This window comes from Schistocerca nitens, chromosome 4 (genome assembly GCF_023898315.1).
Source record: "Schistocerca nitens isolate TAMUIC-IGC-003100 chromosome 4, iqSchNite1.1, whole genome shotgun sequence".
NCBI lineage: Eukaryota > Metazoa > Arthropoda > Insecta > Orthoptera > Acrididae > Schistocerca > Schistocerca nitens.
The window spans coordinates 242271566-242286290 of record NC_064617.1 but is presented as its reverse complement, the minus strand read 5'-3'; positions in this window follow the sequence as shown (position 1 = coordinate 242286290).

The following is a 14725-nucleotide window of genomic DNA, read 5'->3' as shown; positions in this document are numbered from 1 at the left end:
AAAGTTCAAAAGGACCTGGTTAAGAGGATGCAGGTTGACAATTATTATACTACACGAAATAAAATCGTTATAACTTTTGAACGGTTTGAGTAAGGACGTCCAAACTGTACGATTGGACGCGGGACATAATAGAAATTAGTATGCGCACTCGCACGCACCTTAACGACGAAGCCCGCTTTCATTTGGATGGGTTCGTCAATAAGCAAAACCAAGGCAGTTTTCCATGATGCGCATTACTAAGGGGGGTGGACACATAGGAAAAAAATAACAAAAATCTAAATTCCTTAGTTGTCGTTGAATTATATCAACAACATACGTTTTATAGCTAAATATAGCTTTTAGCACACTGTTGGCAATTTCAACACCCTGTCAATCCCATGTACTACTTACTTCATGGCCACCGCAAAAAAATTAAAAAACGCATGTTTAGTGCGTTGTTTTTGACTTTTGTCTCAAAATAATTGTTAAAGAGCTAGTCATGTGTAAGTAAGGCCTTGAACCTGGAAATATTGAATAAGACATTCATTGTGGAAAGTGTCATCTGCTGCGGAGAGTTAAATTTTTTCTTTCAGTTTAATGAAAAAATTTAAAATATGTCTGGAATCTGATAGAAAAATTCATTAAAGATATTTTTTTTTAATTTTAAAATTCAGTAACCGAATAGATTTTCAGGAGATGGGTTTAAAATACCCCCTACCCCTTTTTACTGCGAGGGTTAATTCTCTCATTCTTTTTTAATTCCTCTGATCTTGACTCCTTACACAAATCTGTCAGTGTAGACTACTGTGATTCGCTTTGAAGAAGGAGAATAGGCTTCCATCTAGCTCTGTTATCGATACCACACAGCCTAAAAAAGGAAAATCTTTATCTTTCATCCCACATTATACAACGCCTTCGCCCAACAATTAGCTCCGAAATGCAACCCCATTGTCATTCTGAATGTGCTTCTCGGCTTCGTATACACAATCGTTTCGTAGTGTGTGTATACACGTCAGGTGCTTGGCGGCGCTGCAGTAGCGAATTAAAAAGGGGGAAAAAAAGATGGCGACTAGCAGGTAGGACTTGCGCGCTGAAGGTTCGTTGCAAACGTAATTATCTATACAGACAATTCATGCATCCTGGGAATCGATAATCTTAACGAAGTGGTCTTGTTATCGATATCGATACTGGCAAGATATCAGTCCCTCAAATTCCAAGACCATATCAAACTCTCAGACCAGCCCGGACATACGAAAAGAAGCGAGCAGGGGCATCAGTTTGTATATGTAGAGAGAGAAAATTTATTAAAACATTTATATTTACTTACTAAAACATAACGACAACTTACATTTTATGTTTCCATTCAGTAATGTTCGTCCGACGGATGATTAATGCAATGTATGTTCAAATAAGAAATTGATATTTTTTATGTGATATAATTGCAGTTTAACAAGTATCAGATTTTTTACTTTACTTGCAGTGTGAAACCTTGCTTCCTGCCGAATTTCAGGATTTTAGGTCAAGGGGAAGTACGCTATTAATTCTAATGGGCGACAGATTACTTTCAAAAATATTATTAGAATTATATATTAATACCTTCAGCTACTGAAGAGGGGCGTTGATATATATCAACGGGGATAGGTGAAAATGTGTGTCCCGACCGGGATTCGAACCCGGGATCTACTGCTTACACGGCAGACACCCTATCCATCTTTCTTTTTTTAATTTTGTTCGTTGTGAACGTTGTGTTTTGTCGTTGCCGAAGTCACATGACATCCGTTAAAGTTCGTTTTGTTGATCCCTCCACTCAGTTTTTTTATTACAGAGGCTAAACAGCTCTCTGGCCGCACACGCTGAGCTACCGTGCCGGCAATCCATCTGAGCCACCGAGGATAGGGCGACTGCAGGGAGTAACTCGCGCACGCCTCCCGCGAGACCCACATTCTCACCTTGTATGTCCACATACTACATTTAATTTCATTCTAGACGGCTGCAGGTTATCAGTGGTGTCTGTTCTTTCGGATTTACTAAAACATAACTACGAATTACATTTTATGTTTGGATGCAGTAATGTTCGTCCGACGGATGATTAATGCAATGGCCGGCCGGAGTGGCCGAGCGGTTCTAGGCGCTTCAGTTTGGAACCGCGTGACAGCTACGGTCGCAGGTTCGAATCCTGCCTCGGGCATGGATGTGTGTGATATCCTTAGATTAGTTAGGTTTAAGTAGTTCTAAGTTCTAGGGGACTGATGACCTCAGATGTTAAGTCCCATAGTGCTCAGAGCCATTTGAACCTTTAATGCAATGTATGTTCAAATGGCAAAGTAATATTTTTTATGTGACATGTCCGAAAGAACACACAAATCCATCTGTTTCGAAAATAATTTTAAAACAGGGGCACCCACGGGAAGAACAGTAGTACGTGATTTATTGACAATTCATACACTATACAGCTTTTGAGTCACGTGTTAAACACCTTGCTTCTAACCAAATTTTAAGATTCTGGATCAACGGAAACAGCCTATAGGTTTTGATGAGTGACTTTGCGAATTTCAAAATATGTGACATACATGGTCGTATGTTTCGGTTGCATTGAAGCTTAAACGTTTTACAACGCCAAGGGACCATAGAGCTTAATACGTGACATAAATTTGAGCTTGGTACGTCTACCCGTTCCTGACAAAAATGTTGTTATAATTGTACAATTGTAATAGTCGGATAGACAGACGGACGGACTTAGGTACAAAAAAGCCATCCCATAACGGTTAAATTCTTACTGACTGAGGCACGAAATCCTGAAAACGCTGGGAGTTTAGTGATTCATTGTGTCAGTTAGGCAGTGTTTATTGCTATGAGCAGTTCGTGTACCTAGCGGTCTACATCTACATCTACATTTATACTCCGCAAGCCACCCAACGGTGTGTGGCGGAGGGCACATTACGTGCCACTGTCATTACCTCCCTTTCCTGTTCCACTCGCGTATGGTTCGCGGGAAGAATGACTGCCGGAAAGCCTCCGTGCGCGCTCTAATCTCTGTAGTTTTACATTCGTGATCTCCTCGGGAGGTATAAGTATGGGGAAGCAATTCATTCGATACCTCACCCAGAAACGTACCCTCTCGAAACCTGGACAGCAAGCTACACCGCGATGCAGAGTGCCTCTCTTGCAGAGTCTGCCACTCGAGTTTGCTAAACGCCTCCGTAACGCTATCACGTTTACCAAATAACCCTGTGACGAAACGCGCCGCTCCTCTTCGGATCTTCTCTATCTCCTCCGTCAACCCGACCTGGTACGGATCCCACACTGATGAGCGATACTCAAGTATAGGTCGAACGAGTGTTTTGTAAGCCACCTCCTTTGTTGATGGACTACATTTTCTAAGGACTCTCCCAATGAATCTCAACCTGGCAGCCGTCTTACAAACAATTAATTTTGTATGACCATTCCAGTTCAAATCGTTCTGTAGGCATACTCCCAGATATTTTACAGAAGTAACTACGACTTATCTTAGAAGAATGATTAAGGAAAGACAAACCTACGTTTCTAGCATTTGTAGACTTAGAGAAAGCTTTTGACAATGTTGATTGGAATACTCTCTTTCAAATTCTGAAGGTAGCAGGGGTAAAACACAGGGAACGAAAGGCTATTTACAAATTGTACAGAAAACAGATGACAGTTATAAGAGTTGGGGGTTATGAAAGGGAAGCAGTGGTTCGGAAGGGAGTGAGACACGGTTGTAGCCTATCCCCCATGTTATTCAATCTGTATATTTAACAAGCAATAAAGTAAACAAAAGAAAAGTTCGGAGTAGGCATTAAAATGCATGGAGAAGAACTAAAAACTTTGAGGTTCGCCGATGACATTGTAATTCTGTCAGTAACACCAAAGGACTTGGAAGAGCAGTTGAACGGAATGGACAGTGTCTTGAAAGGAGGGTATAAGATGAACATCAACAAAAGCAAAACGAGGATAATGGAATGTAGTCGAATAAAGTCGGGTGATGCTGAGGGAATTAGATTAGGAAATGAGGCACTTAAAGTAGTAAAGGAGTTTTGCTATTTGTGGAGCAAAATAACTGATGATGGTCGAAGTAGAAAGGATATAAAATGTAGACTGCCAATGGCAAGGAAAGAGTCCCTGAAGAAGAGAAATTTGTTAACATCGAGTACTGATTTAAGTGTCAGGAAGTCGTTTCTGAAAGTATTTGTATGGAGCGTAGCCATGTATGGAAGTGAAACATGGGCGATAAATAGTTTAGACAAGAAGAGAACAGAAGCTTTCGAAATGTAGTGCTACAGAAGAATGCTGAAGATTAGATGGGTATAACGCATAACTAATGAGGAGGTACTGAATAGGATTGGGAAGAGGAGAAGTTTGTGGCACAACTTGACTAGAAGAAGGGATCGGTTGGTAGGACATGTTTTGAGGCATCAAGGGATCACAAATTTAGCATTGGAGGGCAGAGTGGAGGGTAGAAATCGTAGAGGGAGAGCAAGAGATGAGTACACTAAGCAGATTCAGAAGGATGTAGGCTGCAGTAGGTACTGGAAGATGAAGAAGCTAGCACAGGATAGAGTAGCATGCAGAGCTGCATCAAACCAGTCTAAGGACTGAAGACCACAACAACAACAACTACTACTACTGCTACCAGTGTTTGTTGCGCTATCATATAATCATACAATAAAGGATCCTTCTTTCTACGTATTCGCAATACATTACATTTGTCTGTGTTAAGGTTCAGTTGCCACTCCCTGCACCAAGTGCCTATCTGCTGCAGATCTTCCTGCAATTTTCTAGTGCTGCAACTTGTCTGTATACTACAGCATGTAACCCTGAGAGACGGCCGGCTGAGGTGAGCGCCCCCTGCTGTTGCAGTGCGCGTGTCGCGGCCCGACTCGCGCCTGCCGGCCGGCGCCGCGGTGTGGGTGTGGTCGGACGCGGGCGCCGTGGCGCCGCCGTGGGACGGCGTGCCCTGCCGCTCCGGCGCCGCCTCGCGGCTCCCCAGGCCGGCCGACAACGCCAGCTTCACCTGGGCCGCGCCCCCTGGACCCGACCCCTCGCTGCCACACAACGTCACCTTCCGGTGAGTGCCACTATCTCCACGCCAGCTGCCACTCTAGCGATAGCGGTTATCAATGAAGTAATCTGTTTCCGTTTACAGTGTTTCTGTTTTTTCAGTTTAAAATGACTGTTAAAACTGCTCATACACTGAAGAGCCAAAGAAACTGGTAAACCTACGGCGACGTCCCTTCTCCCCCCTTTTGCCGGCCGGAGTGGCCAAGCGGCTTTAGGCGCTACAGTATGGAGCCGCACGGCCGCTACGGTCGCAGGTTCGAATCCTGCCTCGGGCATGGATGTGTGTGATGTCCTTAGGTTAGTTAGGTTTAATTAGTTCCAAGTTCTAGGGGACTGATCACCTCAGATGTTAAGTCCCATAGTGCTCAGAGCCATTTGAACCCGTTTAGAGTAGCCATCGGGCCCATGGAATACAACGATGTGGCTGCCAAATCATCACTGAACCCCCGTCATGTTTCACTCTTGGCAGCAACCAGGCTTGGGACGCTGTACGCCAGACGTAAATTTGGCCAGAGGTTGGAAACAGTGAGAAGCGTGAGTCATTCGTTTAAGTGACTTTCTCCGATTGCTCCATGACTAGGTTTTATGGCTTAGGCACCTCGTTTTCCTATTGCGAGCATTTGCATGACTGGTGTGTGGTTTTGGAATCACAGCTTGTCCTGCAGCGCCCTGTTTATGGAGCAGCCTTGGCATTGTTTTGCTGTTGTCAAAGTTCCTGTGTGCGACTCTCAGTTCTTCACTGACTCTTCCAGATGTAATTCTCTTAGTTTTCGTCACAATCTTCTTCAGTGACCATCCGTCACGAACGCTCAACACATTTTCGCCCGCATAGTGGTTCAGCAGGCGATGTTTTTCCTTTTTCCCTATATGTGGTACAGATCTTCCCTTCTGTGCCTCTTCAACCAACCAACACTTCGGCTACCGTGGTTACGGAAGAACCGACCGTACCAGATCAAGAAATCACCCATGTTCGTTGTCACTTAGCACCGACATAGTGCACTCACAACTACACAGAACACTGTTGTAACCGCGAATGACGACACGTCTTGAGAGCACAGCACAAGTGCCGTGCATTGTGAAATGCTACAGCGCCACTGCACGCTTGCCTGGAATCTGCATTCATGTTACTGCATAGATTTCTTGCGGTATTGCAATTTTTTGGGCAATGCCTGTAGGTTCAGTACTTTTAGCTACCTAATTTCGACATTTCGGCTGTACAGTGACCATGACATAAAATGAGAACTCAGCAGAGAGTGGGAAGTGTACCCCTGGAGACTGAAGCGATTATGCAACCATAGAGAGTAAACCAAACTTCGTATCTAAACGTTACAGTCTTACTGAAAACAAAGCAGCGCTTTGTATGTCGGAGGTTATTTTTGACATAATAATATAGGTGCGTTTGACGGAAAGGGACACCTTCAATTTCACGAGGTTATGCTGTAAGTGGTTTCGCTGTGCTTCGGAGAAACAGCAGGAAAGTCGGCCGTGGTGGCCGAGCGGTTCTATGCGCTACTGTCTGCAACCGCGCGACCGCTACAGTCGCAGGTTCGAATCTTGCCTTGGGCATGGATGTGTGTGATGTCCTTAGGTTAGTTAGGTTTAAATAGTTCCAAGTTCTATGGGACTGATCACCTCAGAAGTTAAGTCCCATAGTGCCATTTTTTTAACCTTCTCCCCTTTTGTTGTCGCTGTTGATGTTGAGCCGCTACTGCTACACTTCGGTCGGTGGAATGGAGAAGCGACCCGTAGTGATGGTTGTCCCCGTCGCATAACGTGGAACAGTACCTGAAAATCTCTAAAGAAAATCGTTCCTCGCGTAATGTATGGAAGTCCGTTTAAGAGTCTGCACAGTCTTCTCATCAATGCAAATTGCTGATTTTATTTATTTGTTAGGCTTTTATGATGATTTGCTATTCTCGGTTAGTTAGTTATTGCAGTATTGAGAGAATCATCCATCACCGGCGTCGTTTCACACCACTGAAGCGAGGGAAAAAAATTCATTTTCGGTTCAGTATCAGTAGTTGTTGTTACGTTGCTAGGCAGAATTGTTCACTACGGCACGACACAAATCCAGAGATAATCAATAATGCTCTCTCTTGTGTACATAGTTCCGTGTAGTCAGCGCGTGCACAACTTTCCCACTAGAGCGCGCCCCGCTAAGCACAACAGCGCAGGCGCAGCGCTCGTCCGTCTCTGCACTACGAGATGGCGCTGCCTTAGAGACGGACCAAATTCTGCTTCCGCCGATCCGCGTATTAATATGTAACGCAGCCAGTGAGATTGCTGCTAACGTAGAGCCTTTTCTCCTCGCAAATCACACTCGCGCAATGATACCTGAACGCTCGAGGTATTATAAGGAGTGTACAGACCTCCGATTAGTCAGTCTGCATTAGTCTCCATTTGTCTGTACCAGTCTATAGTCAAGTTTCATTATGCGCCTAGTAAGATGATCATATTCCTGTACATAGCCATGAAGATAAATGTATAGACACTTTTGTCAAGTATCAGAGATATATGTGAGAATAAGATTAACGTACCAGTACCAAAGGAACTTCAGATTGTCAATTGCAAATAGCACTCAGAATCAAGTTACGTAATGTTTATGTGTGTGAAAATTAATCAAGTTCTGTTTAAAGTTGGTCACCGTCAATCTGCTACTCTAAGCGTGCAAGTGGCATTTCTATCGTCTGACCTAACGGCAGAAGATAAACACACCACGATAAGCCCACGAGGCATGTTGCTGACACTCGCCTACTTCGTTAGAGCGACAAGTCAAATAATCTGATGGTGTGTGTACCGAAGGTCTTACAGTACGTACACCACACTATCTTGCTTTCGTGCGTCGTGATATTATTTCGGCAAAACACTCCTTTCAATGCTCAACCTTCATCAAGTCACTCTCTCAATTAAAATGTTCACAGTTAATTACTTTTGATTATCAACTATCACACAGTTTAATTAATGATGGAGCCAACACGTGAGATTTCCATTACTGATGAACAATTTTATTGTTCCTTCTTAGCAGTTAGTTCATAATCATCACACCACGCGCACACCGACGGATCAGATCAATTACGATTCTTTTCAGTTCGGTGATCGTGACAATTACGACAACTTTTGCAATCGGCGTATTATCTTCGTATGGTCATATTAATGTTTCATACTTCAGGATGATCAGGTATTGCAGTCTTCGATACTATGTCCATTCTTTGTTGTAACTGTTCACTTTGATGAACGTTGAGTCTAACAATAATATCTTCAATAATGAGATTTTTCACTCTGCTGCGGAGTGTGCGCTGATATGAAACTTCCTGGCAGATTAAAACTGTGTGCCCGACCGAGACTCGAACTCGGGACCTTCGCCTTTCGCGGGCAAGTGCTCTACCATCTTTTCTTTTTTTTTAATCTCATTTTGTTCGCTTTCGTTCGTTTATCTGCTCGGGGCGGACGTCGTAAGACACCCGTTTTGTTCGTTGTTGATCGATTAACTCAATTTTTTTTATTACAGAGGGCTGTTAACCCTCTGACCGTATACGCTGAGCTACCGTGCCGGCAACCATCTGAGCTACCGAAGCACGACTTACGCCCGGTCCTCACAGTTCTGCCATATGGTAGGTGCGATAGGCAATAATGTCTCTATCAACAAAACTTTCAAGTCCGGGAACTGTAGGTACTCCTGTACCTCCACGAACAATGGCTACAGTGAGCCAACCATTACCATGAGAGAATGTGTCGTTAATGTCAATACTAAAATTAATTCTACAACCACAAAAAACACAAGGTCCGTCGACAAGTGCAGTAGCAGCAACACTCTTCACTGGTATGCGGTTCTTCTTGTCTCCAGCTGTTGTAGCGCTGCTGCTGCTGCTGCACAGGCAACTGCACTGAACGCCGCCACGATGCCTTACAGGAGAATTCGTCGCCGTTCGAGACACACAGTTTATAAAACCATCGAGAACATCGAGTTCGCTACAACAGCTGGAGACAAGAAGAACCGCATACCAGTGAAGAGTGTTGCTGCTACTGCACTTGTCGACGGACCTTGTGTTTTTTGTGGTTGTAGAATTAATTTTAGTATTGACATTAACGACACATTCTCTCATGGCAGAAGTAAAGCTGTGAGGACCGGGCGTGAGTCGTGCTTCGGTAGCTCAGATGGTAGAGCACTTGCCCGCGAAAGGTAAAGGTCCCGAGTTCGAGTCTCGGTCGGGCACACAGTTTTGATCTGCCAGGAAGTTTAATATCTTCAGTAATTAAAGTTCATTAACTCGTCGTATACTATCAGAATATCACTCCAGTTAAAGTTGTCAAGTCAGAATAACTGAGAACAAAGTCCGCAGATCTCTATCACACAATATTACTTTTTTTGAATAGAAACAATCTCGTAGCGTTCCGTTTGTAGTACTATAACCAACGGTGCTCTCTCTCGACTTGATAGCAAGCAAGCTAGCAAGCGACTAACTTTTCCACGATCGAGCATTGTAGACGCATTGAATTTCCTTTTCGCCGCGTTTACAACTCTCTTTCACCTTAAATTTTATCTCTGACCGACATATTACTTTGGTCGTAACTTTCCTCGTACTAATTTGCAGTTATTACTAAGATGTTTCTTAGCTAATTAAACATGACCTTTCTTTCTTTCTCGCTTTATATCATGATATACTCAGTAATTATTGAAATTGGTGTTCATCAAAACTTTAAGGTGATATATTATTGTCAAAGTTGTCGTACCTATCAGGGTAACACTGTTCCCTACTTTAAATTATCATGACATTATTATTTGGTTTTTCGGGTTTCTTGTGGTGTTACACTACCAAATATCATGTCGGCCCCCCGCGAGCACGCAGAAGTGCCACAACACGCCGTGGCATGCACTCGACAAATGTCTAAAGTAATGCTGGAGGGAATTGACACCATGAATACTGCAGGGCTGTTCATAAATCCGTAAGAATACGAGGGGGTGGAGATCTCTTCTGAACAGCGTGTGGCAAGGCGTCCCAGATATGCTCAATTATATTCGTGTATGGGGAGTATGGCGGCCAGCGGAAGTGTTTAAATTCTGGAGCCGCTCTGTAGCAATCCTGGGCGCGTGGTGTGTTCCACTGTCCTGCTGGATTTGACCAAGTCCATCGGAATGCACAATGCACATGAATGGATGCAGCTTCTCAGACAGCATGATTACGGACGTGTCTCGTGTCAGAGTCGTATCTAGACCTATCAGGAGTCCTATATCACTCAAACTGCACACGCCCTCCACCAGCTTGAAACATTTCCTGCTGACACGCAGGGTCCATTGATTCATACCCGTACACGTCCATATTTCCATACCCGTACAAGTCCATCCGCTCAATACAATTTTAAACGAGACTCGTCTGACAAGGCAACATGTTTCCTGTCATCAACAGTCCAATGTCGATGATGACGGGCCCAGGCGAGGCGTAAAGCTTTGGGTCGTGCAGTCATCAAGGGTACAAGAGTGGACGTTCGGCTCGGTGGCTCAAATGGATAGAGCGTCCATGGAAGCAAGAGATCCCGGGTTCGAACCCTGGTCGGGGCACACATTTTCACATGTCCCCAATGACGTATATCAACGCTTCTTTGCAGCTAGGGTGTCCATTTAATGATCATTTCTTTCTAGCGAAGCTGCATGGTCATCAACGGTAACTCTTCTGTCGGGAATAGATACTACCTTCATGTATAGTTAAAATATGGCTTCCCGGCCATGGACCTTCTTATGCGAACACACACGTTATGCCCGAACTCGTACGGGACTTGGTAGATTAATCTGCCACGAGTAATGAGTATGATGGGCAAACATCTATTAGGCGCACTACGAATGTAGTGGTGTGGACATGTTGAGAATATGTGTCTCACAGGGAGCGTGCAAGGGATAAGTCCCTGCAGGCGCACTATCCTCTGTGCCCTCGGTGCCTCAGATGGATAGAGCGTCTGCCATGTAAGCAGGAGATCCCGGGTTCGAGTCCCGATCGGGGCACACGTTTTCAACAGTTCCCCAATGAAGTATATCAACGCCTGTTTGCAGCAAGGGTGCCTATTTAATGATCATTTCATTATAATTAATGTTAGTAACTTAAGAATATTTAATATAGTAAATTATCTTTTTGCTGTATTCTTTCTTTCATCCGTAATATACTATTTCGTCAGTTATTTATACACTCATTTCTGACAAAAGTGTCTCATCTTAAAGATAAAACGCAAGCCACTTAATAACTACTTAATAACAGGCCAATTATTACCAACATTCGTTCCACAGCTCCCAAAAGTGTTACTCACTATTTACAGGACTGTCAGCGAAGTGAACGAAGATTTATTGAATGCACTTAAAAATCACGCCATCAGTCCTTTGATATATCGTTGACGCAGAGTTCGTGCTTTCTGTAGCTCAGGCAATAGTTACTTTAGGCTCACTTCTTTCTTTACAAAACCGTTGAGAGATGGTTCAAATGGCTCTGAGCACTATGGGACTCAACTGCTGAGATCATAAGTCCCCTAGAACTTAGAACTACTTAAACCTAACTAACCTAAGGACAACACACACACATCCATGCCCGAGGCAGGATTCGAACCTGCGACTGTAGCGCCAGAACCGCTCGGCCACCAGCGGCCGGCCGTTGAGAGATCCCACTTCCTTTGAGTGGTACTATGTTTCAGAGGGTCTCGATCAACATACGAAAAAAAAGTAAAACAAAAATTCAGTTCATTTTCTTAAACATTTTCTTTTCCATATTTTTAAGAAATTCAATATGTTTGCCGTATTTTATGTCATTTATAATGTTTCAGAACGTATATTTGAAATTAATTTCTAAAATTAAAATTACTTATAACAAATAATTTTAAGATAATTTATTTAAAAACGCATGTAGAATGTCAGGACAAACTATTTCTTGACAGTATGACATTGTAAGAAGAAATATAGGGAGAAATACGAGAGGCATGGAGACGAAGGTACACCGCCAGTGGATTCAATTTCCGTGCTAAGAGTATTTGTATTCAACTATTTCTGTGGACTGAGGCCGCCTTAATATTTCTTACGTGTTGGACGGCAACAGTTCCCCAAAATATCGTAAAACATGCTGCTATTGCGCTGTGCCACCTACTAACAAGTTCTACAGTCCTGAGTCCTTAATAAATGTAGATGCAGGCCATCTTTACTCGACAGCTTACCTTCGCCGCTTTTCAAATGAGCGTTCTGCAAGCTAGGAGGCGGACGAGCAATTTTGCAGTTCGCCTCATCGGTCAGCAACACCATCGCCTAAAAACTGCAAACGGAGACACTCACTGTTTATATTTAATGGATTCGGTGACACCATCTCTAATTGGAACAATTCCTACGAAATTCATGTTTCTCTGTTAATCTTAGATACCGTACGTGGTAGACTAAAGGTGAAATTAAAAGTGCTAAGCACAGTGGATCGAGATTTTTCCATTGTTTTGATAACGATCTGCCTGTAATAGTATGCTACACAGACCAACTCCTAGTTTTAATAACACGAGATGGACATTTGCAGAACGCAGCATGTAGAATGAATGACTTTCCATTCTTGAAACAGCAATCTACTGAAGCTACTGTGCCCGATGGATTCCTTTCACGACAAGAAGAGAGTGCAGCTCATAGCGCTGGGAAATCCTGTCGTTTCGTGAAGCTGCAGATAAATGTTGCTTTGGTATGGCACGCACTGGTGACGTGACATTTCTGCTGTCGAGGCCCACGAGAAAGACAGGTCGTGGCGCGAACGTCACGAAGGTAGTCCTGAACTCGCTCGCTCGCTCAGCTCAGCAGACGAAATGCGTTTCTAAACCTGTTAACTCGTAGCTGGGAGTGTAGGTACTAACGAGAATTGCATCTCCCACTGGACTCTGCTATTATGAAGTCTTACTTCAAATTCAAATGGCTCCGAGCACTATGGGATTGAACTGCTGAAGTCATCAGTCCCCTAGAGCTTACGAGGGTTGTTTTTTTAAGTAAGGGCTATTCGCGCGTGTAGTCCCGTAGTTCGCGCGGACGCCGCAACAAGCCACCGCGCCACTTGCTGGCATCCTTCCCGTTCACACTGATGCAAGTTGCAGCTCTGTAGCTGACGTGTACGCATCGCTGTGCTACTTTATAATGTTTACGATTATTGAATCGCCCGCCGCGTGCGAGATACGGTCAGTGATACGTTTTTTGACCGCGAGAAGCCTATCAACTTCAGAAATTCATCGTCAGTTAACAGAAATTTATGGCTTGAATGCAATGAGTGAAGGTAAAGTGCGTCAATGGGTTAGAGAGTTTAAAAATGGCCGTCAAAACGTCCATGACGAAGAACGCTCTGTGATCACTGATGATTTGGTGGCTGCAGTCGAAACAAAGATTCGTGAGGACAGAAGATTCACAATTTCGACTCTTTCTTTGGAATTTCCACAAGTTTCAAGATCGGTTTTGTACAAAATTCTGTCTGAAAACCTAAACTTTAAGAAACTGTGTTCTCGGTGGGTACCCAGACTCCCCACAGAGGACCACAAAGGGAAGAGATTTGCCACTTCATTGGACTTTTTGATTCGTTACGAGGAAGAAGGGGATGACATGTTGAGTCAAATTGTCACTGGAGATGAAACATGGGTATCCCATATCACTCCCGAAAGCAAGCGACAATCGATGGAATGGCGACACAGAACCTCACCTGTCAAGGTCAAAGCCAAACAGACGCTGTCAAAGCGCAAGATTATGGCAACTGTGTTCTGGGACCGGCGCGGTGTTTTGCTAGTGGACTTTATGCCACGAGGAACGACAATCAACTCAGATGCCTACTGTGCAACTCTAAAGAAGCTCCGCAGAGCAATTCAAAACAAAAGGCGCGGCATGCTGACAAAAGGAGTTTTGCTCCTGCACGATAACGCTAGGCCTCACACCTCTCAAAAGACTCGGGATTTGATTGATTCTTTTGGCTGGTAAGTTTTTGACCATGCTGCATACAGCCCCGACCTTGCTCCCAGCGATTTTCACCTTTTCCGGTACCTGAAACACCATCTTGGCGGGCAGCACTTCAATTGCGACGATGAAGTGAAAGCGGCCGTGAACTCTTGGCTGTCAGAGCAGGCGGCCGAATTCTTTGAAGAGGGAATTAAAAACTTAGTTATACGGTATGACAAGTGCTTAAATAAACAAGGCAACTATGTAGAAAAATAGGTAAAAGTGTCTAGAATCAGAAAATAAAAGTTTTTTTTACAAAAGTATTAGCATCTTTTTTTAAAAATAAAAACGGCCCTTACTTAAAAAACAACCCTCGTAGAACTACTTGAACCTAACTAACCTAATGACATCACACACATCCATGCCCGATGCAGGATTCGATCTTGCGACCGTTGCGGTCCCGCGGTTCCACACTGAAGCGCCTAGAACCGCTCGGCCACCCCGGCCGGCTGAAGTCTTACTGATTAACAGTACTACAGCAAAATTTAATCAATACTCGATATAAATGGTATAACGGCTTGTTTATAGCATTTAGTATCTTCTGCTTAACAGTACTCATTACATGCTGGAAGTGGTGCCTTTTGGAAATGATAATTATTTTAACATGATTTTATTTTATTGTACGCCATTATATCCGTAACAAATTATAAGTAGGCCCATGGATTTCCCGTCATTATAGGGCTAATAACAGTAATATTC